Raw genomic sequence first — 9,727 nt, forward strand, 5'->3', positions numbered from 1 at the left:
CTTAGAATTTGGCTGTAAATCATTAAATAAAGCCCCCAAACTTCAAAATTTTTTGCTTGAAGACTCTTTGGTGAATTCTGATTGAATTTAGGTGGAAAAAAATTGTTATCAATTTTCATTTCTTGTGTATTTTATTGTTTTTATAATTTCTTATGTATTTCTGTGTTTTTTCACTTTTTGTTTTTTATTTTTTTTTTTAATGGGAATCTTTGGTGACACCATTTAAATCATAAGAATCATAAAATTAATTGCTTTTAATCAATAAAAGTAAAAATAATGATACAATTATGATTTTGAGATAGAAACCTAATTTGCATTGGTTTTGTACACAAAATCACGTTTTTGAGCAATTTTCGGTCTGACATGCACTTACATAATGCTGCGTAACTTCAGAACCGCATACCCGGACGTCGCAAATTTGGTCTTAAAAGTTGTGCAAGGCTTTAAGGTAAATTGTCACGAATTGCCGTGTGGATGGGTTAATTCTCGCGCTGTGGAGATGTTGCGCGAAGTGTCGAGGGGGGGGGGGGGGCATACCGGTAAGTTAGGGTTAAGCCCAAACAAATGCTGATCAAATCAATTCCCTTATGACAGATCCTGTATGTACTGTAAACGCAGAAATTTTTGCAGTACATTAATTTTTTGCGTATTTCACGCTACTTATGGCTAGCGTGAATTCTTAAACCCATGAAAATATCTTCACAATTTTCTGTGCACATTTTGAATGGGTTGACAATTGTGCAACATACATTCAGGAACCCATGAATATGTTTTTTAGCTGCTCGGCGCGAAAAATTATTCACCCCAAAATATTGACGTTTACAGTGTGTTTCTAAAAGACTGACCAACAGTTTCTTCAATTTATGATGGATTTGAAATCTTTTATTGCACATGAAAAAGAAATTCTGACCCTTATCATTCTCATTTTCCTGACTTGTAGTTAACCTGTACATGTATTTTTTTCACATTTTTATTAATCAATGTGCAGGGTGCCTCAAAAACAGTTCTGCTGTGTACAATTTGCTGGTTTACTGCTGGAGTAGATTTTGTGGATTTTTGTTTTTCCCCAGTGAACCCAGTGATGAGTTATTAAATCATTATTTTTCTGTTGACTATATTTCAATACAGTACTTTTAATCCAGATTGTATGCATTGTTTATTAGCTTTGTGTTACTTTCGGGATGTTGGGGGGAAAACTTTTGTTGCTAGGCTTCAGCCAAGCCTTGTGTGTGAGTGGGTGTATGTATGCGCATGCACGCTTGTCTGGTTATATGTACGTGTATGGTTATACAGTCCGCCTTGCCTAAGTCGAATCTATTTGGATTGAAGAAATAGCTTTGACTTCTAAAGAGAAAGTTTGACTTATGAGGGAATAAAATCAATAGAATATAAAGGTGACTTAGAAAGACCTTCAACTTAACCAATTATTCGACTTATGCAAGGTCAACTTTAAGCAAAATTGTCACTGTACTTGAGGTGCAGTGTTGATAGGGATGTAATGGATCCCCCAACCAGGGAATATAAGTGCATTTACATGTAGGTGCACTGTACTTAATTTGTCCAATGCCTAATATGGTTAATGAGTTTGCATCTGTTTGTGCGGCATCCTTTTATGTGGCTGTATCCATGGCAACCAACATATTCTCATCAGTACGATAAAAAGTATAAATACAGGGGATCCTCGTTATAACAAAGACCTAAAAACTATGAAATGTGTCGGGTTTCTCACTAATCAATGTACAAAAGCAAAGAAATATACTGTATAAGCTGTTATTTTCACAAGGATTTAATTTTCCTGAATTTGTGCATCGTTGGACGGCGAATTTAACAACATGCGAAAATCGCCATGCGCTATGCATTTATAATGGCCTTGTGTCAATACAGGAAAACAACATTTTTGAAAAAACAATGTCCGTGACCTCATTCGCGAAAATATCTGTATGCGAAAATAATAGCTTAATACACCAGTAAAAGAGTTGCGACTGGCAAAACAAACTTTTTATGAGAGGGTTTTGTTATATCTCACCTCTGTATAATGAGGTTCTACTGTACAAGTATCACTCTCTTGGAAAACACTAAATGCGTTATTTTGAGCAGATGTGTGGATGACCGTCTCCAGTGACAGAGAAAGTGACCGGGGGGAGGGGGGGGGGGAGGGTAGTTCACTTAATGAAACTGAAGTGGAACTGTATATAACTAGAATTGCAGTGCATTCTTGTCTCATCAAGTGCGCCCCCCCCCCCCCCTAAACACTACAGCAAAGTGGGCAGCACACACCAGACGTTGAGCCATTTTGCTTTAGTACAGTTTAAGGTGAGCTAAAGTGAGGACAAAATTTAATGATGAGCCACAACAAAATAAAGGTTTTGTTTTTATGCTTGTATTTTCTTTTGCACTTTCTGTTTAAGCAAGAAATCTTTAAATTATACACATACAGACAAAACGCAATGTTACAGTGCTGTAGATCACACCCACTATACATTAATAATTACAGGATGCTCAAGTGAACACATAGTATGTAAACATTCATTTCACATAGACCGATACAAAAAAATTACACTTACTCAAAGAAAACTTGATGCTGCTTTACTTATTTCCAAAAAAGGAAAAGAAAAGAAAAACAAAAACAAAAACATTGTCTACACATTTTTCTTTGGTGGCTGTTGCTGATTGAAATACAGAAAAACTGAGACTTTCCATGATCACCTAATTATTTCATCAGACAGGTAATGTGGTTGATATAACATGACCATGGACAATTCTGGATATCATTAACCTGTTGAAGACTAGTCCTGAGTACACTCAGACAGGTGTCTATGGAAATATGTGTTGTTTCAAAATCAGCCCATCCTCGATGGGTTAAAAATACATTCACATTTGAAGATTGTGTTGATATGAAGTTCAGAAGTATCAATAACAAGTTTCTAACAAACATAAATAGATGTTTGAAAGGGGGAAAATCAAGTATCTTGGTTAATTTGCGAGGACCATTTGAAACAAAAATAGTGGATCCCCTTGAAACTTACCAGTAAAAGGTATGTAGGGCAAAACAAAGTTATAATGTACCTACCCTTGGCTGTTCCAAGTTATATCAGTGACGTCACCGGTTTTGTATCTGACACATTTCCTTCAGACTGTGGAATAAAATTCTTAGAGACATTTTCCTTAACCTTCCTTTCCAAAATTTCAAATCATTAAGTTGAAAATTTGGGAGACCAATGATATTTCCAATACATTGTCACAAGCTAGAAAGATGGAATGTATCCTATTGCAGTATCTACAATGTATATTATAATTTGCAACAATTAAAGCCTGCATAATATAAAGTTCCTCTTACAAATGATGCTATGTACACACATTACTTGGAAGCTCCTCTTTGAGTAATCTGGTCTGATAAATTACAGACATAAAAAAAAAGAAGTCATACAGACATGACAGATTGACGAGGAAAACATGCGCAAATTTTGAATATGTCAGCCTGTGGTGTATGTAAAACGTCAACCCTACTACGAAACAAAAATCAAACCACCCCGGCCAAGAAAAGAGAATGAAGTGAGGAGAAATCTACATATGGCATCTTTGTTTACCTGTCTTGTACTGGCTCCTACGAAATGCATTCCGTATTTCGTAAATCATGACTTGCAGAATAATCTCAAGGATGGTTGAAATCACAAATGAAAGCAGGGGGGTCAGAATGAGGAACGAGCTTATTGTACCATCCTTTGTCGAGAGTAATTTAAGTAATTTCATCTTTTGAGAGAGAGAAAAAAACAACAACCTACATTTCTGTCACAAACATCAGTCAACTCATAAAATTTATGATAAAAACACTTATGAAATATGTGGTGTATACCATATCTGATTTCCGACTTGCATTGTAAGAAATTCTGGCTAGAGTGAGACTCAATGTATAAGATGCAAAATTCTTTGTACGATTTTATTTACTGTTCCCCCATTTTTTAAATCAAAACATGAGTATCTAAGAAATGTCACTTTGAATTTTCATGGAATAACATACCTACAAGTTTTGGATACTTTTTGTCGTCTGTGTTTGTGGGGGTGAATTTAGTAAGTAAAGGGGAGTAAATGTTCTATTGCCAGTGACTTTCCCTACTTTTACATGATGGCAATACTGAAGGCAGAGACACTTGTATTTACAATCAATCACCAATCTGCATTGTATGAGCACAGGGGGGAAAAAAACACACACAAAAAAAAAACCAACATGAAATCTACAACATGTGAATATTTTGGTACATTCCCACCACCCTTTTACCCTCTAGAATAACCCTATGAAATATAAAAGTAGTAGGTACGCATTGAAATGATATTCTCAGTGGTGTTTTTCTTGCTCATATGCAGATGTAAATGTATAAACTAATACAAAGTATTGAGTATTCCGTAGAATGGTATAAAACTAGACATTTAATTATTAAGACTTCCCTTGTGTACCCACACATAATGAAGTCTCTGTGTACTTTCTAACAATATCTCAAAACCTGTCCACTCATTTTTCATGACTAGGCTGACAATTCCTCTGAAAATTCTGAAGAAGTCTGCACATTCAAAAATACACAGTGATTACGTTCATATTGTTGACTGAAAAATACAAAAAACGATTTGGTCATTCAGATTGTGAATACAACATACAGCATCAGTTCCACAAAAATACAGTTTAAAAAAGGCATCATTACTTGATTACACTAAGCATGACAATTTCTTGTCGTATAATGTATGACTACAAGGGACAAATATGATTACTACACGTATGCATTTCTTTTTTTTTTTGGGGGGGGGAGGGGCAATATCTACAAACAAGCTGAAGAACCATGGTGTTATTATAAAGCAAAAAAAAAAAAATCATATATATATATATATATATATATATATATATATATATATATATATATATTCTAAAGCAGTGGGACCTGCAAAATCACGTTGTTACGAGAGGATTTTGTTACATGTATAACCTACCCCTTAACATCTGGAAGGTTCTAATGTATAAATATCGCCCTCTTGGAATTAAAGAAAACATTTCTATTACAATCTACATGCATTACTTATTTATTTTATGTCTGATTTTGTTGATACTTAAACCATTCTATAAACTTGATTTCAGTCTATTCATTAAAGACAACTTGAACTTTTAGTGAACTTGCATGTTAAGTTGCACAATTTAACACACAGTGTATATGAATGGCTGTATCACTTAAGTTCATACATGACAAGGCATTATGATTTCCCGTCTTTGTAAAATGATTGGGGCAAACCCGAGAAGAAGTGACACATGATTTGTAACTGCAGGTCCAGGATCTTATCTTCTTTGTTACCTACTCTTTCAACTACAGGTATTATAGTTATGATCGGTCACTGTGGTCAGGAGTTTTATAGTTTAATACAACACAAGTGACTACAGCACCACTCGATATGGCAATTCTTCAATAGAGACCCCCACAAAATAATATAGGCATGTTTACAAGTGCTCGAAGCCGTACTTGAAGAAGAGTTGGCCAAATGTTGCCACTGAGGGTAGCATTCACGACTGGCCATCTTGATACATTGTGCATGTTTTCACGATTTCTAAACCTGTTTCATTTTATGTTTGCTTTCAACATCATTATGTTCAAAGTGCCTTTATAAGGGGAACAGACTTCTGAGCTCATTTCTAAAACTGAAGTCTATTTTCATCAGATGGTAAACATTTGTATGTGGAAATTTTCTTTAATTAGTTGATAGTTTTACAAACACTTCTGAGTCATCGAACACATAATTTAAAACTGATTTGTACCTTTTATGAACTTGCATTTTACAGTTCTACTGATATGCTATGAGCATATAAAACTAGCAGAACTCATGGATCCATATAATACACAATTTTGACAATACTTGCATAGGATAGTAGTGGTACTTTATCCATTTACATATAAAAGATTTCTCCTTTTTCTTTCTGGTTTGGTTAAATTTGCCATAACCTCTGACCTTAATCTGGTATTGCCTCATGTTTATTATTTTATTGTAACAGATTTCTGACTACATAAACAAACCAACCCAATAACAACAAAAAAAGATACACACACAAACCACCAAGAGAAAGAAGAAGCATAATTCATGCTGATGTCATAACAAGACAGAAAGGACACAATACAGAACTACAAATCAGCTCTCTGCGGTCAATAAATAAGTTTAAATATAATATACTACAAAATACACATACATTCATTCTGACCCAGTATATACACAAATAATTGTCTCTGGCACTTTAAAAATGTGCTAGGGCATAAAAGAGTGAGAAAAAAGGGAAGGGAAAAGATGGCCATTACTGTAGAACAAGGAGGTGGGCTTCCTCCAGAGGTTTCAAACAATCTTCCAGAATGGATTTTCTTTCTTACGCTGAGGGCAAGCTGCGTGGTATCTCATTCACAAAAAGCAACAACAAGATACCTGTACCTTGGTCCCTTAATTGCTCAGGAGAAAAATAGCAGGAATGTGATCTACAGGTGAAATCTCATTGATATCGGTCCTGTCTGAAAACACAAGATACAGCCCCAAATTCATGTGTATCCATTCAAGTTAAACTTCATGTTTTCAATTGTACATGCTACCTTTCATTCATGAAAGTACATATAATATGTAAATTTTTTTCAAGCAAGTCACCCAAAGATTTCATTAGTTGTTACAAAATTGCATCCATTATCATCATCAAAAATGTGCATGACAACTACTTGTATAAATTAACATGTAAGATAGGTTTCGTGCTCTTACTTTTCCACACAAACATTTGCGCAGTACAAACAGTTCTTTCTTTTTTGTATGAAATTCAAGTTGAAAAAAACAACAACACATGAAATGTTTTGGTATCTATGAAAAATACACAAAGCTACAATCTTTTTGAGAAGACTTTACTATCGCCACCAATAGCCCATTTCCACCTTCTCTTTAACTCTGAATCTACCTCAGTGCTGGCTTCTATCCCCATCCAACCTCTACCCTCTCTGACCTCCAACATCTGGACCAGAGAAGCTACAACCAAATCATCGTCATTTTATTTACATCCCACTGGCCCGCTTTATACGGATCACCCACTCAAAATACTCATTTCAAGATATTACAATGACACCCTTGTAATAAGACTAGCAGTTAGCCAACTGTGTATTTCAGTCAATGGAAGTGCGCAAGACTACTCATAGGCCTTATGTTATACACCATCAATACTGTAACTAGCAGTCTCCAAAGCTGGCCTGACCTCTTCAAGGATAGTGGGGATCATTCAGCAAATGTGTCAGACCAACCATTCTTCTTTTGTTTTTGTTTTTTGGAACTACAATGTATTTAATATAATGTGGTTGATGTGCTGATTGTACACCCTTGCTGACCTATTTCATATGAAAAAAAAATCCTAAGAAACAAAGAAGCCTCAATACATATAGGTCCTACAGCTGTGATAGAGTGTGTATTATAATTTATACAAAGTATCATATTACAAACTGACATACAAACCAAGGCATACCATGCATAGCATGGGAAATATAAAACTTGTATTGCTCACGAGTGCATGAAATCTCTCTACTTTGTGAATACCAAGGCCAACAGAAAAACACAAAACTATAAAACAAACACAAAATTGCAGAATATCTACTTGTACCTTCACGACAAATCCATGACAAGTGAACATCATGCAGTGCTACGAATTCTGTGATATGGCTGCAAGTGATAGCGACCTTCTTACATTTGGTTCTATCAGTGCTATCACGGCAAGCCCAACAAGACCATTGTCTCTCTAAGGGTTCATTTTGGAGATTCTTCATGTAGAAGGGGGAGGAGTAACTTTGACCCTTGATTGGAAAATGGCACAAAAAAAAAAAAAAAAAAAAAAAAAATCAGGCTACCAGAAGGGAGAGACTCTTTTTTAATACCCAAACTCAATTTGCAACAATAATTTTCGAATCTAAACATTCTATATGCCCTCAGAAAATCAGTCGAGGTCACATATATATGCCAATAGGAAGGTGTTATGATGTCACAGCCTTACAAAACTCCCACATACCCACAGATCCTTACTACATTTTCTTATTAAATTAAAGCAAAGAAATTTTTCTCAGTTAAATAAAGAGTCGTTGTTAATAAGTCATCGACTATCAAATAAAAAGAATAATTTCCTATTTTTATTCTTGGAAAGTGTCATGATCATACCCTTTGTGATTGTGTTTGCAGTCGCTCCTTCACAAAAGCATGTGTGCAATCAAAAAGAGATTATAATAATTTTGTTTGTTCTATCATTGTTTTCTTATCAAAGTAAAGTGGAGTATACTTGAGTTAGGGCCAAAGTTCATGCCTGTCCTGTCGCTAGGCACATGACGAACAAAATATTCTCCAACACTAATAGTATTATGCCATGCATGTATATTTCCCCGAGCATGATATTTTTTGTGGAGTTGGACTTGTAGGTTAATTCTGAAAGCCGTTGAATTCACTGTCAAAAAAAAAAAAAAAAAAACGACGACAGGAAGAGAAACCAAACCTAACCACTTTCAGGATAAAAGAAATGGATTTGCCTTTCCCATTCTGGACAAAATAGACAACGCGTCTGTGTGATACAGGAGACAATATTTTTTAGAGTTATTGATTTTGCAATGATCAGTAAGCTCAAAAAAAAAAAAAAAAATTGAAAACAGCAAATTACACTGCATAAAACTACAGTATATTCTTTATATGCAACTTGATAGGTAATAACCTCACTAACTGTCATATTGGTGTTGTGTATCCTACAATGTACACGTAATTGCATACTGTGTATAATTTGATAACTGAGCAAAAAATGTTTTTACACATAAAATCAAGGTGTGTGCACTAGATTTCTTTGAAAACTATGCCGCTGATGTGACAAAATCTTTGGTTCTGCAACTACATAACTGTATTGACTTTGGATCTATATATCAGTTACTAATACATTGATTAATCTGAATATTGTTGAAGGCTTGACTGAACACACAGAATGAACGTATCTTGAGGAGATGCAAATTTGGGTAGAAAAAGACAAAGAAAGGGAGAGAGAGAGAGAGGCAATGATATTTTGCATGGTGGTTAATTGTTGTTGTTGCACAATATATATTGGGCAAAATTTATAGAGACTTTGGTTATTTCTATTTAAAAAAAAGAAAAGAAAAAAGAGTTTGCCTTTGAGAAGACTAATAATAAAGTGGCCATGCACAGGTATGTTGGCATCTACACTTTGTATTTTCCATTTGAGCCTTAGGCAATTCCTTAATTTTGGACAAGAGCCCCAATATTTACTGCTCCAAACGCTCACAACTGATGGACATTGCTCTTCCAAAACATTGTTGCTGCTCGTAAAAGCAAACAAAGAAATAAACTATCATGACTTTTAAAAAAACAACAAGAAAAAAAAAATAACTTTACAAAACACACTCCTAAGTCTACAGTACTCTAGTAATACTGCAAATTCTGTAAAATGGAACATATGATATGCAAACTTGCCATGCAATCTATGACGGCAGCAAAATTTAGAATGCGCTTTGATGAACCTATCAATAATGGGTGTACGTTGGCATACAAGTGTAACAGCAGTTACATAATCAAATACAATGTATAACTTGTTCCATACCAAGTGCCACAAAGTTTGGTCTCATCCCGATTTGTAATGTATGGCAATCATCCGTCTAAAGGCAAGTACAGTATATATTCCATTACAGGAGTTATCATTTGT

Source organism: Diadema setosum, chromosome 10, assembly GCF_964275005.1.
Source record: "Diadema setosum chromosome 10, eeDiaSeto1, whole genome shotgun sequence".
Classification (NCBI taxonomy): domain Eukaryota; kingdom Metazoa; phylum Echinodermata; class Echinoidea; order Diadematoida; family Diadematidae; genus Diadema; species Diadema setosum.